The sequence below is a fragment of the Nannospalax galili genome, unplaced genomic scaffold (genome assembly GCF_000622305.1).
Source record: "Nannospalax galili isolate Female #2095 unplaced genomic scaffold, S.galili_v1.0 scaffold34, whole genome shotgun sequence".
Taxonomy (NCBI): Eukaryota; Metazoa; Chordata; class Mammalia; order Rodentia; family Spalacidae; genus Nannospalax; species Nannospalax galili.
Window position 1 is genome coordinate 6,226,522 of NW_008338996.1, and position 19,348 is coordinate 6,245,869.

The 19,348-nt window shown below is 39.0% G+C and overlaps 1 protein-coding gene across 6 annotated transcripts in view; it reads left to right on the forward strand.

Moving 5' to 3' along the window:
* The window catches only part of Astn2 (astrotactin 2), a 1,043,712-nt gene that overhangs the window by 428,579 nt on the left and 595,785 nt on the right, over positions 1-19,348 (forward strand). The gene's annotated exons all lie outside the window — the stretch shown is intronic.

Consider the following 19,348-nt stretch of genomic DNA (forward strand, 5'->3'; position numbering starts at 1 on the left):
AGTCAAAGCCTGTGGAATGTTAACTAAGTACAGGAGAATGTGTCACCACAGACAGACAGCTTCTGAGCAGGAACATCACATCAAGATGAGTATAGATGAAACCATGTCCCTATCTGGAAGAGCATGTTTGAAGTAGAGGGGCTCATACGGGTCAATATTCTGCAACAGGAGAGATCATAAGGGGTCCTTGTTGGGTACCAACAGCGATCCCAGGATGGCTGGAGAGGAGGGAGGGAGTGAAGGTTCAATCTGAAGTGCATATCTGGGGGCCAGATTGGTTCAGACCTTGTGTAAGAAAATGTGGACCTTGAATGAAATGGAAAGTCGTTGGGAGTTTCTGAGCAACATGTGCTGACCTACATTTTAACTGGCCCACTCCGGATGCTGTGTAGGGAATCGTTTCAGAGGTGCTGAAGCATCTTGTCACTGTAATCTAAGCAAGAGTTGGTAATGGCTTGGATCATGAGATGAAGAGAAGAAAATGGTGAGAAATTATCGGATGCTGGATGACTTCGGTATGGGCTTGACAGGATTTGTTGTTGGTTATGTGATGTGAAAAGTGGAGTGGAGTCAAAGATGATGGCAAATTTTCCAGTCTGAACAGTGAGACAAATCAAGTTATCATTTCGTGAGTCAAGGGATGCCATGGGAGGGTCCGGGTTGGGTGAGGGGGATAAAGAGCAGAGTTCTGGATGCTAGTTCAAGGTGAATACTGCATACCACACTGACATGGAGAATGAGTTCTAGTTTTGAGATCCCCTGACTATTTTGGTGTTCCATGCTGGGCAGTGAGTGGGACATGGGTATTCCTCTTGTTCTCTGCCATCCACAGTTTACTCAATGGATAGAATGATGTCAATAGTTATAATCTCACACAGGAAATGGATTTATCCTGGCAGGTGCCCTTGTGTCTCTTGTCTGATCTGTGTCTGGTTCTTGCCCGGAGCTCAATCTTGTGCTCTCCTCACAATCTTAAGAAAAACATCACCTGGGGATGTCCCTGGTTCTTCATATAAAATGTACCAATTCTATGCATCACCACAACAGGAAATAAGTTTAAAGAATTATTGCATACAAATTCTGATCAGGGAAGATGTAATTTTCTCAGGAGGGTAGTCCTCCTCCATTTTCCTGACACAAAAGGCAAGAAGAATCATGGAAAGAGAGAGACATTTGAGTATGGGAGTAGCAATGTGCATTTGGGAATAGGGTTCAGTCACTTTAAATTCATCTTAAAATACTTGAATCATTTGAAGGGATGGGCAGGAAGACAGGGAGCTCAGTCTGCTGGGAGGAAGATTCCTGCAAGTTCTTATCTCTGCTCACTGGCCTGAGCCTCTTGGGTGTTGTATTTTATGTCTAATGCCCAGGCAGTCACTTTTGTCAGGTTATCCCTGATAATCTGGATATCTGTCAGATATATGAATCAACCACACTGAGGAACTGGAAGGAGGCTTAGAGCTACAAACTGTGTCAAAGTGACTGAACCCTGCTTCTCATATAAAAAGATAAACTTACATTCAAAATGGAAGCCCAAGCAACATAAAATTGTAAGAACACATTTATAGGTCCATAATTCAAAGATGAATTCTTAGATGGAGATTGAAATTATGACTCAGTCACATCTAGATGGTATTTAAGCCTGAGTCTCTTTAGGGTAGGGAAAGGATTTGGCTTTCTATCCTTATCCTTTAGTCAAGAGCCTGATACAATACATTTCCCAGATTTTCCATTGGTCTTTGGAGGCTGCTTCTTGGAAATGGCATTGTCATTTTTAAAAAAAGAAACAAAAAACAAAAAATGATGTTATTGATTATTTTCATTTTATGTGTATGAGTATTTTGCCTGCATGTGTGTAAGTGCACCTGTTCATGTAGTACCCATAGACATCAGAAGAGAGCGTTGCATTCCCCTGGAACTGGATTTACAGACAATTGTTAGCAGCCATGTGGGTGCTAGAAATTGAACCCGGGTCCTCTGCAAGAGCGGCCTCTGCTTTTAACGGCTAAGCCATCTCTCTAGTCCCTCAATGAACTTCTTATTCACTGTCTCTTCAGACAGTTGTAATTTCTCTTAATCAAAATTGTAGACTGTGTTCACAAAGTCTCACCACAAGCTGAGGAGCTATTGGCAACTGGTTGCTACTCAGGAAGAGTCTGTTTTCCTCAGATGCGACCCCCTAATAGGCTATTCATTTTCCATTATACCCAAGCACATACTAGCAGCAGTGAGTGAACTCAGTGGATTTAGTAAAGAGCAAATGAAGTTGGGATGGAAAAGTGTGAGGTGGGAACACTGGAAGTTAAGAGGAAGGAGTTCAGTATGGATGGTTTGATCAAAACACATTATAGTCACTCCTCCTTGGGCTTTGGTCCCATCCAGCTGAGAGCACCTGACTAACTGGTGTGAGTTAACCTGATACTGCTGTGCCCATTCCCCTGCTTTGGGACCATCTCTAGTCCTCTCTACTGCTTCAGAGTTCAGTCCTTTGCTAGTTGGTAAGAACCAGTCCATCTTGTTCCCATGGACTCTCCTTGGGCATTGGCCCTGTCCTGCTGGGGCTGCTGGAGAGTGCCTGACTAGCTGGAAGAGATAGCCTACATTCCCCTGCTTTGAGGCCAGCTCTAGTCGCTTGGCTCCAGGACTCAAACCTTTTTTAAATAAAATTATTACATTTTTGTGCATTTCATATAATAGATCTTACTCAAATTTAGACCCCATCTTCCATCCACACCCCACAATAGCCCCCAAACACATACCGATTGGGGCCTGTTGTCCATGTCCCTCTCTCAGTGCTAGGTTTTTGTTTTATTGAGTCAGCATGGGTCTTTTGCAGGCTGTCACCATTTTTGCAAGTTCCTATGAGTAAGTTCCCAGAGGCCTAAAAGCCTGTTTCCTTATGTTCATGAACCAGCCCTGGCTCTTACTATCTTTCTGCTCTCTCTCAACCACCCACAGCTCAAACCTTCTTGATTAGTTAGCCAACAGACCCAGGTGATACCCATCACCTCAAAGAGCTTAGGCTCCTTTGTTCTCCTGGAGAACTCCTGAGTAGCCTGCCTGGATCCAAACAGACCCTCCAATTAAAAAGTTAAAGAAAATGAGAACCTGGATCAACAAACAGCCAAGCTATGTCAACAACATAAACAGAATCAAACTTCAAGTCAACAAAGACAGGCTTGAGTTTCATGTCAGACATACAAGCAACCAAAGAAATCTACATGCCATACCACAAGGAAAAAATACAAATAACATGAAAAACCAAGATAATCTGTCCCTACAAAACCCCACCAGTCCTATAGAACTGTTCTACAATAAGAACTACCCAGAGGAAGCCCAGGACACAGAATTTAAAAGAACAATCATAAACACGATCCAACAATTCAACAAATTTAAAAAACAGACACCAATGGAAAGAACTCAAAGATAGAAATAAACTCACAAAAATTCGAGAGAATACAAATATAAGCATGAGTGAGACAACAAAGACGATTTAGGATTTGAAAAGTGAATTCACAAAAGAGATGGAAATATTTAAGAAAACTCAGACAGAAATGAAGATGGAATTGAAAATCTTAATAAGTGAATTTGAAGTGACAGGAAAAAGCTTTGCCAACAGAATGAATGAAATGGAAAACAGAATATCAAAACTGGATAATAAAATTGAAGAATTGGACCACTCAAACAAAGGTACAATTTTTTTTACTACAAGAACAGAATATGCATGAAATGTGGGACACCATGAAAAGACCAAATTCACACATCATAGGCAAAGACTGAGGAGGACACAAAAAGATGGAAAGACCTCCTGTGCTAATGAATTGGTAGAATCAATATAGTGAAAATGACCATCCTAACAAAAACAAGTTAAAGATTCAATGCAATCCTAGTCAAAAACCCCATGACGTTTTTCACTCAAAAAGAAAAATTCATCCTAAAATTTACATGGAAATACAAAAGACCCAAGATATTCAAAGCAATCCTGATCACAAAGACCAATGCTAGGAAGATTATCATACCAGACCTCAATTTATATTATAGAGCTCTAGTCATAAAAGCAGCATGATATTGACAAAAAAAAGAGACTTGTAGATCAATGAACAAAGTAGAAGAGCCAAACATGTGTGCACATAATTACAGCCACCTGATATTTGAGAAACGTGCCAAGACAGCATCGTCAACAAATGGTGCTCACAAAATTGATTCTCCACATGTAGAAGAATAAATTCAGACCAGTGCCTATCACCCTGCACAAAAGTCAACTCCAAAGACCTCAATGTGTAGGCTTCTATGCTGAAACTGTCAGAAGAATGCACAGGCAGTACCCTACAAGACACAGGTGCATGAGGAACTTCCTAAATCAGACATCAGTTGCTCAGAGATTATGATCAACAATCAACAAATGGGACCTCATTAAACTAAAAAGCTTCTGTACAGAAAAAGGAATAACCAATCGAGTGAAGAGGAAGCCTGCAGAGTGGAAGAAAAATTATAGCAGCTTTCATCCCATAGAGTATTAATATCCAGAATAAAGAACTCAGAAAATAAAGAAGCAAGAAAACAACCCCAATTTTAAAAATGAGCTATGAACTGAACAGAGAGTTCTCAAAAGAAGAAATAACAATGTCTAAGATATACCTTAAAAAGCTGTGCAAGGGGTGATTGCTCAGCAGTTAAGAGTACTGGCTGCTCTTCCAGAGAAACGGTGTTCAATTCTCAGTACCCACATGGTGGCTAAAATTTTTCCATAACTCCTGTTCAGGGAGATCTGGCATCCTCTTCTGGCCTCTGTGGGTTTTGCATGGCATGGCTACACTTACATACATGTGGGCAAAATACTCATATAGATAGATGATAGATAGATGATGGATGGATAGATAGATAGATAGATAGATAGTAAATGCATTGTTCAATATCCTTAGTTATTAGGGAAATGCATATCAAAATTATTTTTTCATCAAGCCCCAGTCAGAATGGCTAAGATGAAGAGAACAAATCACACCAAATGCTGGCGTAGAGGCAGGGAAAGGGGAACATTCATCCACTATTGGTGGGATTGAAAACTGCTGCAGCCACTGTGGAAATCAGAATGGAGAACTCTTGAAAAACTAAAATTAAGTCTACCATATGATCCATTCACACCACTTCTTGGCTTATATTCAATCAACTCATCCTACTACAGAGATACTTGTACAGCCATGCTGGTTGCTTCTCTTTCACAATAGCTGAGAAATGGAAAGAACCTAAATGTTCCTCAGCTGATGAATGGATAATGAAAATGTGGTGCATTTACACGATGGAGTTATACATGGCAGTAAAGAAAATGAAATTTTCAGGTAAATGAATGGAACTAAAAAGTGCTATACTAAGTAAAGTCACATAGACTTAGAAAAACAAAGGGCATATGTTCTCTCTCATTGGGGGGGTCTTAGCTCTAAATCACTATACATATATATAAAATGTAACTTCAGAAGTCAGGAAAATGAAAGTAAACCATGGGGATAAAGGGGAAGAAGGAGCCCGAGAGAGGGGCATAGTAAGAGACAGGTTTTACTGAGGGGAAGTGGGGAGGGAGTAGAGGGTTATATAGGGCGAGTGAGAAGAGTGGTAAGTGATGCTTATATGTTATGAAAAACTGGAGGGAAATGTATTAGTTCAACATCCTACTGAAAAATAAACATATAATAAATATATAAGTGCATGTATATAGCTGGACACTATATAACAAAAAACACAGTGCCGGGCAGCAGAAATGTCCTTTTGATTTGTTGGTCAAGATAGCTCAAATGACTCTCAAAATATCACAGGCTACCGCCATAACCCTTAATTGCTCCCAGATCTAAAAATTAAGACCCTACTGCTGAAGACAGGCCATATTTGAGACAAAGGACTTGGAGCAATCAAGCTGGAACTGGTCTGAAAGTCTCCTCCCTGAAGATTGGCTCTCATGGTATCAGAGGACACTATACAAACTACCAAGGGAGAAAACCAATCAATGGCCCCACGGAGCAGCAAAGCCTAATAAACAACAATGACTCGCCCAGCAAACTCTCATTGTCAGTGTGGTAGTAGCACTTTTACCTTGGGGGTAATCAATAGCTGTTCATTTGGAATTAAGGGCCACTTAATGGGGGGGAACTTAAGTGTAGCACTATAAACATAGCTAAATACACGTGGCCAGAGAGTTCATAGATAGTAAAGCAAAACCTACTTTTGCCACAACCCAAGACCAACATAATTTCTTACTTATTCTAAATATGCATCTTAATATTTACAGACAAGTGTTTCTTTCACCCCCTCAACAAAGAAGCTTCTTTTTGTAACAGATGCAGCTATTACAGAGTTCCAGAACTGGTCAAACTCATAGAATAGAATAAGTGTCTGTGAGACACTTAGCTGTGACACATCCTCAGTGCAACCATTACACATGGGATAGATGCATCTGTCAGCTTTCAACAGAGGTTTCTTTATGCAGCAGATATTAACTAACACAGAAACCCATAATCGGCCAAGGTACAGAGAACAAGTGGTCACAGAGTGCTTATCCCTGAATAGGACACCTATTTCAGACCTCTGCTGTCCAAGGCTCAGGGATCATTGGAGAACAGAAGATGGAAAAATTGTAAGAGCCAGAGGGAGTGAATGACCATAAGGAAATAGAGTCTTTCAGACAGCTGGTTAGTTACTCGTAAGAACTCACAGCAATGGTGACAGCATGCACAAGTCCTATGCAAGCTCAAACCAGAAAAAATCCAAGCATGGACCTGGGGAAGTGGGTAAGAAATTCCAAACCATCCTAAGGAACTTTTGACAATTATTGGCTGCTAGAAAAGGGAGAGGCACTGTCTTACAAGAATGGAGCCCTTGATAGGCCCAGGGGATGGACCACACTGAATGATATTTCAGAACACAAATCAGACTCTGTAGGCTGTGTTATGTATAAAAGAGTGCATTAAATGGGCAGGAGAAGTTAAGGGAGGCATGTCTAAGGGAGGAAATCTAAATACCATCAAATTATAGTGTATGAAAATCTCAAATCTCTATAAAAAGTTAAAATAAAAGTGAAATAAACCACTGTATTAATTTGAGAAATTCTCAAAAGAATAATTTTTTTTTAAAAATTAAAATGACACACAAATTAGGCTTTAAGTCACTATCATATCTGCCTTCTCCCTCAATACACACACACACACACACACACACACACACTCTCTCTCTCACACTCATACACAATTATCCTCACCAGCAGCCAGGTCAGCCCTAGCAAGTTTGTCTGTGGGTCTGGTCCTTTGGTTTAACTTTCTTCTTTTTCTTTACATGAAAAGGAAATAAGATTATTGGTTAAAGGGAACTGAAGATAGTCCCTTCTTGGCCTCCCACTTTCATGTCCAAGCTAGACAAAAGACAAATGCCTACAGAGCTGGTTTCTAATCTAATCTGCTTCTAAGAGAGTTGTGTGTTCTGAGGCTCTAATCCTTTACCAACAGACTTGAGATAGGATCAAAGATGTGTTACCTGTTTTGAAAACTTTGATCAGCTTTTCCATTAATATCCTCTAGAATTGAACACACATTAGAGCTAGAACTATATCTAATCTACCAGGACTATGGTAGATTAGAGATATGGCTGATGGTGTTGATACCAGAGAAGCCAGATGACAGGGCCAAGATGCTGGCCAGCAGATGGCAGGGCCAAGATTTATGCCCAGGATGTCATACCCTAGCCTAGTTATTTTCAAGCCATAGGTCCTAGGAGTAAGAGTCTGCATTTCTATCACATGGCTGGTTGTTGCTCATGTTTCTGGCTCAGGGGCTAGCCTGATGTAGCAAGGCTGCAATCACTGCTCGTACTAAATTCTCATGGTCTGCCTACCTGTGAGAGTCTCAGCTGCCAAATTTGTTGACTGAGTTATTTTGACAAAGAAATGTCTGATTCCATCTCCTTATCTTCATGCAGTTTCCCGAAGACACACGAACTCATTTTGCCTCCACTCCTCCTTCAAGCTCTTTTGGCATTTGAAATGGTTTTCTCCTTTTACTGGGGCACCAAGGGCTCCATTTTATACCCTTCACATTCACCCTCAACATTTTTCTTCCCATAAGTCTTTATGATCCCTCTCCTGATCATGACCCACTGAAAGAGTGCCCCCTTCCTGTAGTTAAAGCCTTTGGTGCTTTGACATATTGTTATGCTCATCCCTCTGCTGAGCACTTTGTGAGAGGATGAGGTTTGGAGTCAAGATGTATGTCCCATTCATCTCTAGGTCTTTCAAGTTCAGTATGATGCCTGAGTAAAGATGGGACACATTTCAGCCCTCATGCTTCATGGGATACAATTATGGTCTTTCCTTCATATCTACCTATGAAGAAATCAGATTAAATATTTTCAAGTCCTTGAAAATTGGTTCAACAGAAACTATCCAGTAGCCAGTTGTGTGAAGCAAGATGCTCTCATCTCCTCTTCCCGTGCATGACGTTTCTGGGAGAATCACGTTTCATTGTCCTTGCTACTCACACCCACAGTTGTTCCTCCTACTTGCTGTGCCAAGTCTCCCCTTTTGACTAAATTTCAAGTTCTTCTTTCCAGCTGAAGTGTCCTCTACACTTTAATCATCTGCCTTCCTAAATCCTATTCACGTAATTGCCTCTTATTTCCTCTCAATAGAATGAATGACTCCTATAAATTTTTGAGTTCTATGTTAATTAAAATCAAGATTAAAATCAGAATTAATTGTTTTAAATTATGCACCCCTCTTCCTAAAACATAAGCTCATGAGCTCAGAGATGGTGTCTTATTCATCCCAGTCTCCATCCCAGGCTAATGACCAGCAAACTATCTTACTCACCTAAACCATTCATGGACTAAATGGATGGAAGTCTCCACAAGTAAGACATCAAAATGAGAACCGAATATATTTTCATGAGTTTTGACTGAGATCCACTTTGGAAAATTTAGTTCAATTCGTTAGATTCAATTCAAGCAAGATTTTCTTAATTCCACAACTCATAAGTCTCTGTGTTAGAAGCTAAGGGAAATCACAGGCAAATTGGACAGTGTTCCTGTCTACATGGATTTTACATTCTTAAAGGGATAAAAAGAATAGGATCAGAAATAGCTATTATAAAAACATAGTGTAGCATAAATCAAGACCAATGCATTAGCCAAGTGCCTCCTGCCTGGATACCAGGGTGAAATGCATTTTATATGGAGATTTTAGGAGCGAGAATGTGGAGAAGATGAAGTTTTGCTTACCCTTGAGGAATCAGTGGGGGAGTATATTCAGGAAGACTGCTTTAGCAGAGAATTCCATATTAAAATAACAACAAGGAAGTATGTAAAGACTCAAAAACACAGAGTAGTATAGTTGAGCTGCGTCTAGAGAATATTCTACATGTAAGTAGAGGAGGATGCTAGGAGAGTGACAGGGAGAAATTTAGGGAAATTAAATAAAGAGAGTTCATAAAATGGTATCAGATATGGTAATGTAGCTCAGTGGTAGAGCGTATGCCTAGCAGGCATAAGGCTTTGAGTCCTCTCCCTAGAACCCCCAAATTGACGAATTAGCCAGTTTTCTCCACTCCTCCAAGGTCCATCCCCACGTCCCTACCCACCCAACATCATGCGGTATTTTTCCCCTCCATCTTGTTCACTGTGTGTTGCCCAAATACTCTTGAGTGTGGAACCTGCCCTTGATTGTGGTTTACCAATTTTTTAAGTATCAAAAGAATTTGAGAACAAAAATAGAATTTAGTAAGGCTCCTTTAGACAGTGAAATTGGAAAAGAATCCTTCACATCTCAGTCCTACCACCCAGAGACCCAAAGACCTTCTGAACCTACTCTTCAATTCACTGAATTACATCAAGAATGATAATTTGAAGGTAATCATGGAAAAATGAAATCCCCCAAACTAGGTATATGTTCCATTCTTAGATGTGGAAAAAGTTGCCTAGCTTCTTTCAAGAAGCTGTGCCACATATGGGAGCATTAAGTGAACTCAGTTGGGGGGGGGAGAGGGAGAGAGAACCCATGAAGTTAGGAATGAAAAATGGTGTGGAGAAGGGGAAGAATTGGAGGGGGCTGGAGACATGTCTCAGCAGTTAAGAGCACTGACTGCTCTTGAAGAGGACCTGCACCCACATGTTCGATTCCAAGCACCCACATGGTAACTAACAACCATCTGTAACTCCAGTTCCAGTGTCTTCTGACCTCTGTGGGCACTGAACAACACAAATGCACTTATACACATGCAAACAATACATTCATACATATAAAAGAAAATTTTTTTAAATAATTGGAGGGTGGGGAACTAGAAAATTTGATCAAAACACATTATATGAATGTATGAAATTCTCACAAAAAAGAATGATACATATAATATATTTTTTAAAGATGTTCCTTCTTTTGTGGATCCGACCAGAGTCATGGAGGCAAGTTTTGGTCACTAAGCCTTAGAGCTTGCATACATGTCCTGATGAGAAGAATTTTTCTTCTCATGTGACAGGGAAAATGGAGGCAATGGATAGAAACTATGCCCGAAGACTAAGAGAGTATATGGTACACAGAATATCCTTTCCCTGCCCTCCAAATTGTGTCCATTTCCCAGCTCAGGTGCATTTTTTCCAGAGATTTCAACAGCTAGTCCCACTCACCTGGGTGCAAGTGAGTCTGAAGTGGGATCCATTGTGCATTGGAACCAGCTCAGAAATGGATTCATGACTCATGAGAATTCACTGTTAGCTCCTGTTCCCAAATCTATGCTCAGTGGTACCACATGGATGACTTGGGAATTGAATAGGATGAGGATATTTAAACCAAGAACATCAGTTAACACTACAGACTTACACTAAAATAATTCTTTAAACATTTACTCCATATCACTGGGTAGAATGAGAACCAACCAAACAAGGACTGAAAGAAGTGCTGGGTATAGATAGACCTGAACATATTGCTAAAGACTGGCATTATGCTCTTTTCCAGACTAGATTGTTCTTACTCTTCATCTCTCTAATGATAGAACGCAGCCCCTAGACCATAACTAAATAGTTGAGACCATCATGCTTCTTCTCGTAAGAACATTATTATTTGTAATGACTCACAGAAAAGCAACAACATTTAAGCTCTGTGCATGTACGTCATGTTGAATTATACATATGTACCTTTGACAGTATTGCTTTACCAAATGAGACAAGTGATAATGAACACTAATTAACTTAGTCACTTATTTATTCTTTCATCTGATTAGACATTTACTCAAGCATTTAGTGAACCAGAGTGGAATCAGAACATCCATTTGAGTCAGAACCAGTCTTCTGACTTCTTTGATAGTTGTAAGTTTGTGACTCAGTCACTGAACTTAGCAGAGCCTCAATTTCTATATCTGTAAAACAATGAAAATATTTCCTGTTTTCATCATATTTGATGTTAATGGAAACAATAAAATGTAAATGCACTTAGTGAAGTGCCCAATATAGGAAGATCACTCACATGTGTCACTCTTATTTTTTAATCAGTGATTTGGTCACTAGTGTATTCACTTATTAATGTCGTAAATATTTTGTGAAATATTTAGTACAGCAATATGCAGCTACATTAGATTATGTGGGAAAAAATATGATAGTCCCTTCCCTCTAGAAACTGGCATCTATAATAGTAGAGGAACTCAAAATAAGATGGATTTTTTTAATGTGTAGGAGTGTATTGCCTGCATGTATGTGAGTGCACCTGTGTCATGCAGTGCCCCAGAGGTCAGAAGAGGCCTTCAGATTCCCCTGGAACTGGTGTTAAGGATGGTTCGTAGCTGCCATGTGGGTGCTGGGAATCGAACCTGTGTCCTCTGCAAGGGCAGTCAGTGCACTTAATCCCTGAGCCATCTATCTAGCACCCAAGATGGATATTCTTATAAGTGGCCTTTTATTTGGTTTTCATATGACTTCATCATGTGCAATGAAAAAAGTCCCAGCTTCCCAATCCTAGTGCTAGCCTTGCCACAAATTTGCCATTTGACCTTGGCCACATTGCACACTGTAGACTTCAAATTCTTTGTCTTTAGCAAAGTGTCGGGTGGGAATGTATTGTAATGCAAGAAAAGGTCCCCAGACATCATATTATCTGATCTAATGAGGAAAATAAGTCACAAAGGCCCAGTAAGTTGGCCAATGTCACTCAGTAAATTATTGGCATGATACAAATTATAACGCTAAATAATTCCTAGGATACTTTCCAGCTCAGAATTCATGTTTCTATGACCTTTTAAGCACTAATAACTTAGATGATAAGTATGATTGAAACAATTTATAAATGGCATTTACAACAAATTGAATTTTCTTTGCACAATTGACATGAACTTCAGTCATGTTCAGCCATCATATTCAGTTTATTTTCAAGTCTTCAACAGCCACTTTTCATTTGTAATAAGATAAGAAACAAGAATCCAGTGTGTGTAGTTATATCACATAGCTGTCTTGAATTGTAAAATCTTTTCTAATGTTTATAGATTGTTTCAATTATTTTGTTGGACCCCATGCTTTTAAATTTTAAAAGGATACAAAGAACTTCATAAAACTGTAAAGTCCAAGAATTCTCAAAGCTGGAAATTGTCCCTCCTTTGAAGGAGAGTGGAGCATTGACATTTGTGGATTATACTGTAGATATGCTGAATTGGGATACAGTGTAGGTGGGATGCACAGTTAAATTAGCTAAGAAATAATTTTGGGTAGTAACTTTTACATAGACAAATGAGGAAATACTAAACATGTGTTTTAGAAGGCCCTTACTCATCTTTTTTCTGTCTTTTTTGAGAAAGGGTCTCCCTGTAGCCCCAGCTAGCCTGAAACTCACTATGGAGACCAAACAGACCTCAGTCTCACAGAGATCTACCTGGTCTGCCTCTGCCTCCTGAGTACTGGGATTAAAGATGTGTGCCACCATGCCCAGGATTAGTCATCTTTTTAATCGTTATGTCCAAATGAAACAGTTTATGGATAAGTACTTCTTATTTTGAATGTATGAATGAATGGAATGATGGATGGATGGATGGATGGATGGATGGATGGATGGATGGATGGACATATGGATATCAAAGTTCACTTGCTGAAGGGACATGATTTGGTCAACGGAGATGTTGGGTTTGGTTGGTGTCAGCACCATGGATAACAGTCAGGATACTGAGGGCATTATGCTGAGAGTGTGTGTTTACTAAATAAAAACTTTTCTGGGGCAGTTAACTTTCTTCTAAAAATTATATATTGTGGCTGTACGTAGCTAGTCCTCCCTAAACTCAAACAAAGTAAGCTCTGTCCTTGAGTTCACAGTTAGTCTAGTGGCCTCATCTGAGCAAATCTTCCATTTAACACTGATCTTCAGAAAACAATGTTCTTCTACTTAACATTCTTTGATCCCAAACTTCACTAGACCGTGAATTAAACAAAATTCAATGAAATTACATATGAATTACTGGTTATTCTAATTTTTTCTAACTTCCAGATATGGAAACAAGCTTTTAAAAACCATTTACAACAAAAGTCATTGAAATAACCAGAAACCACAATTTTCCTGTTTACATTTCATGAAATGAATCAGTTTAGTCATAAAGGTCCTTTCACTCTTCAGCTCAATACATTTGGCACAGATTCATTATCTGCATATAGCAGATGAAGTGATAAGAAATGACCAGACATAGCTTGTGGTTAAGAGAGGTAATGATAAGTTTTTGATGAGACATCAAGAGATACAGACATAATAAAACAAAATGGCATTCATTATTTTGTTCACAAAGCATCTTACTTAGACTTTATATAATTATCTTGGTCTTCAAAACCACACTTTATGTAATCATTTCATTTTTCACATATAAAATGTTGTCTTAAAACCATTGATTGCCTGACAAGATACCATTTTGAGAATTCATTGTGCGAGAGAGTTTGCTTTACATTGAGGAGAGACATTATGACATTTTCCTTTTGGTGGGTATTTGTAGAAAATTCTCAGAGTGAGACATGAATCCTTTGAACAAAGAATTTTCAGGATAAGCTGTCTTGATGAAATAAAAGGACCCTATTAGGTTGAGGACAAGGGAAAAATGCAGACCCAAGAGGTGGGTTTGCTAAAGCATTTATGAATTATAGAGAAACTATTTTATATCTGTGTTTGGTACTCTTTCAATATTTGGTTTTAAAATGTTATGAAATCTTATGTTGTGGAAGAGAATTGTGTCCTTTAAAAAAAAGGGTGATCTAGGTCAAAGACAAGGTCATAAAATTTCAGAGAGGCTGCAAAAAGAAGCAACAAGTTTGACTCCTCAAAAATTGAGAAGAAGGTTAGAGAGCTCCACAAAAGGGGCTGTGCAAACTTCTGTATTGGAAACATGCCACTTTCACTGGAAATAAACACATCCTTGCTTCAGAACTTGAAAGATGTTGAGAAAGATGTGAAATTTCACATTGTAAAATTGTGTAAAGTAGAGAAGGTAGCCTGAGATATCTCTGATAACCATCTTGGAGTGCCAAAATGTAAGGACATAGTCACCTTTTAAGAACAGATTCCATTATCATATGTGTGTAATCGGCTGACATTTAAAATAGAGACTATATTTAATTTCATTCAGTAGTTAAAAGTATATTAGGCTATTAAAATCATATATGTATCCAAATACTTAAAAATTAAATCCAGTAACCTCCTAGATATGTTTCTAAAGCTTTATAGTAATGAATTATTAACAGAAGTTTGGAAACAGGAAACAATGGGAAATGACTAAGTTGGAGTTAAACTGTTATTACTATATAAAGCTCTGCTGTAAAACGTTGAGTATGTATTATACTGAGTCCTTTCTGGTATTAACATGATAGTACCTGTGCAAGTGCTTTTCTTGCTCTGTGGAAAACACTGCTTTTACCATCCCTGCTTTTTATAAACTTACTTCTTTAACTGGTTCATTCCTATTACCTTTGTATTTTAGCTTAAACGTCACTTCCTGAAAGAAGTGACTTTCTTGATTCCGTTATTCCTCCTGTGTCATATACTACATTATTAGTCTGTTTTTCCTTCATGGTAAATAGTGTTAACAGTGCAAATTCAGATAGTATTAACTATGTTTTCATGGTTTTATCCTAGTATTTCATAAATATCTTAATAACATTACGAGGTAGATACAGGCAAATTGCAATCAAGTCAAGATGATTGCTTGATAGATGATAGATGGATAGGTGATAGATAGATAGATAGATAGATAGATAGATAGATAGATAGATAGATAGATATATGGATGATGGATTAGAGAGATGGTAGATAGATACAAAGATATATACATAGAGATAGATATATTAGATAGATATAGACAGACAGATAGAAGATGGATGGATGGATGGACAGATGGATGAGATGGATGGACAGACACATAGGCAGATGAAGAGACAGACAGACATAACACACGATAGACAGATAGATGATAGATTAGATAGATAGATGATAGAGATAGATAGATGATAGATAGATAGACAGATAGATGATAGACTTTATCTACCATTAAGAAAATACTGCCTGTAATCACCATAGTATATTAGAAATTGTTAGATAAATCCTCATGTCAGGAATATTAAATGTGAAAACCTCTGTGCCAGATTTATGTAATAACATTGTTATCATCATTTTACAAATGAGCGTATTAAATCACAAATAATTAAGAAAATTTCCCAAAGTCATCTGGGAAGTGATAGAGTCTAGATTTTGAATCCAAAGTCTGGCATCAGAGCTTATTTTCCAAACTGCCAGCCTATGCTATCAAATACGATTATATCCTATAATTATGCATTTATTTGTATCTTTCTTTATTCAGTTACTAGCTGTCTGAGAGATTGCAAGGTGTATACAGGCAAGGACTCTGCATGCAATTTTCACTACTTTATCCCCAAACCCAGGTTGTTGTACATCACACTCTTAATATTTAATAATAAATGATGAAATAAAAGCATGAAAGATAAAATGCTCAATTTAGAGTTCAATTTTATGAGCTTCGCTACTATATCCACAATTTCCTCATGGCATGATCTTGAATAAGTCATTTTTTCTGCATAACTGCATTAGAGTCCTTACGGAAAGCCAATGTTATGCCCACCTCTGATTTTAGGGCATGTAAAACAAAGGAAACCAGTGACTCCTGATTGTGGAGAGTAAACAGCATAGACACTCAGGAAACTGGGACCAACACAGTTTTTACACTTAATCTGGGTTTGATGATGGTCAAAAATGTGTGCTATGCATTTATACATGTTGGGGAGTCAAATCCCAATCCTTTCACTTTGATCTTCAATACTTGATTGCCTTGCAGACCCCTCCTACCCTTCTGTTTTTCTTTACAGTAAAACAATAATAAAAGATAAACAACCCTCAGGGGGTTATTATGAGGGTTAAGCTAGATGAACTGCATTAAGCTTTAGCACATAAGTCTTGAATATAAAACTCGGGAAACTTTATTATTACATCTGTGAAAGAAACATGGATTGAATGGTGTGCTGGGTAGCTTTAGTGTCAACTTGACACACCTGGGTTGAGGGAGCCACAATTGGGGAATTGCCTCCATTGGACTAGCCTGTGGCCATGTCTGTGGGGCATTTTCTTGATTGTTGAGTGATATGGAAGGGCCCAGCCGACCATGGGGGGTGCCACCCTTGGGCAGGTGGTCCCACGTTGTGTAAGAAAGCAGGCTGGGCACATGCTAGGGGAGCAAGTCAGTAAGCAGCATTTCTCCATGGCCTGGGATTCAGCTCCTGTCTCCAGGTTCCTGACCTGAGTTCCTACCTTGGGCTCCCTCACTGATGAACTGTGACCTGGGAGATGTAAGCTGAATAAACCCTTTCCTTCCCAAGTTGGTATTTGTCAGAGTATTTTGTCACAGCAATGAAGAAACAAACTAAGACAAATGGAATGAGTAGTATGGGATCACAAAAGAAAGCAGAGTGACTGAGTTTTAGCAGTCACAAGGCTTTTACAGGGGGATATAGGAAAGGGCTAGAGGTGAGTCATGAGGTGAAAGAATGGTAGCTCGTGTTCACCAAGGGCTGTATAAATTAAAATGCAAATTCATCTTAATAAAATTAAAGATACAGTCCAGTATTCATATCTCCATGTTTGAAGTGCTCATTAGCCACATGTGGCTAGTGGCAGCCATGCACAGACACTCAAGGCTACCACTACAGCAAGTTCAGTTAGTACTGTGGCAGAGTAAAAAGAACAGAAATATATATTTTTGTTTACATTTCCTTTCATTCAAAATATTTTTTCAGTGACAATACTATGATGGGTATTGTACTATATATTAGAATTCACCAAAACAAATACAGACCCATGCCTAGCCTTGCAAAGTTTAGTCTAAATACAGAAGTCAGAAAACTATATCCCATAGGCTAATTTATATTTAGTACAAGTAAAGTTTTATTGAAACATGGCGGTGCTCAATAGTTCTCATTTTGTCTGTGATATTTGTGCTATAATAACAGAGTTAAGAATCATAACCCTGGGACTTGAGAAATGGCTCAGCAGTTAACACTTACTATTCTTTCAGAGAACCCCAATTTAATTTCCAGCACCCACATGGCAGCTAACAACTGTCTGTAACTCCAGTTCCAGGGGCTCTTCTGGCCTTTGCAAGGCAATGCATGCACATAGTATACTTACATACATGCAGGCAAACGACCATACACATAAAAGAAAAATAATAAATAATTTTTAAAGAGTCACAACCCTATGGTGTGCACAACCTAAAATAATTACCTGATTTATTACTTCACAGGAAAAAAGTGGCATACCTCTGTCTTAAGAATTAATTTAATAAATTGACAAGCCAAGTGGTATTTATTATTCATTATTTGTTTATTTAATAGTCAACAAATATTTTTGAAGAAGCAGGATGGGTGGTGCTGACAGAATGAACAAAACACAGAAACTCTATCATCATGGAGCTCACGGTCTAGCATTGGCAAGAGGTGGGCAGAGAGTAATAGTACATGTAGGAGTAGATAATGTGTGTCACACACTAGAAGATGATGGTGGTGATCTGTGTGTTTGTGTGTATATGCATATGTGTGTTTTAAGTTAATAGAATGAGGAAACTGTGTAAATATAGGAGCAGGGCTATAAATTCAAGCAGACTGCTCAAGGTGGGTGCAATTGAAAAGCGAGAGCTTTTCAAATATCTAGGGAAAGCATCATTCGTGTAAGAATGTGAGCAAGTGCAAAGTCTCTGAGTGGAGACTGAGCCTCACACATGGAAGGGAGATAAGGGAGAAGAAAGCATAATGGAAACAAAGAGACTGTTATAGGTGGCATCAAGACACCCCTGAGAGCTAGAACCCATAAGCTCATTTGTTTCACTCTTAATGCAATGGGGAACCATTGGAACATTCTGAGTGGAGCGGAGCCCATTGCCTACCTTGCATTTTTAAAAGATGGTTGTGGTACCACCACTGAGGGGAAAAAAAAACTGTAGAACAGAGACAGAAGTAGGGAGACTGGTGGGAAACCTGGTAAGGTGGTACCGAATACAGGTGAGGGTGTCTTCAGTCAGGCCATCAGCAGTGGAGGTGGACGGAGGTGGCCAGAATCCAAATATTGTTTTTTGTCTACTGATTTGGTTTAGTGAGCTCCAATTATACATCTGGAAATGTCCTTAGTGTTGAAAATAGTGAGGTACAGAAAATGAAAAAGCCCCGTGGAGTATCCAGTAAACTGACTTCATGGTTCAACATCAGAATTGGGGAATTTCTTTGCTATGATCCTAATATATGTAAGAGCTCCAGGACCAGTTTCCATGCTGTGTTTGAAGATAAAGCCAAGGAAAAGATGACATCAAAGACCTAGGATAAGAGGAAAAGAGAAATACTCAAATAAATAAGACATGAGGGGTTTGAACAGAGCTTTGATGGCCATAGTTAGAAAGAGATGGGACTAGAATCGGGAAGGGAGGAGATGTGGGTGTAAAATGCAGTGAGGAGCTTATTCTTAGCCATGCACCTGTACAAACTCATATGTCTCCTTAAAGTTAGAGAGGGAAAACTTAACTTGTGACCATTGTCTCTACCACACCCCTCCTGAGAAGCCTCTAATACACTCCTGCAGTGGCAAGATGGTAAGACGTGGACCAAAAATTCTATAGCTGGAGGAACCCTGCAGATCAGCTCATCCAGATTCTTCTTTGAACCTATGATGAGGTTGAAGGGCAAAGAGATGGTTCAGTCTGTAGCTTTGAGCTGTAGAGCTGCCACGTTGAAGCCTCTCTCTCTCTCTCTCTCTCTCTCTCTCTCTCTCTCTCTCACACACACACACACACACACACATACACACACACACACACATACA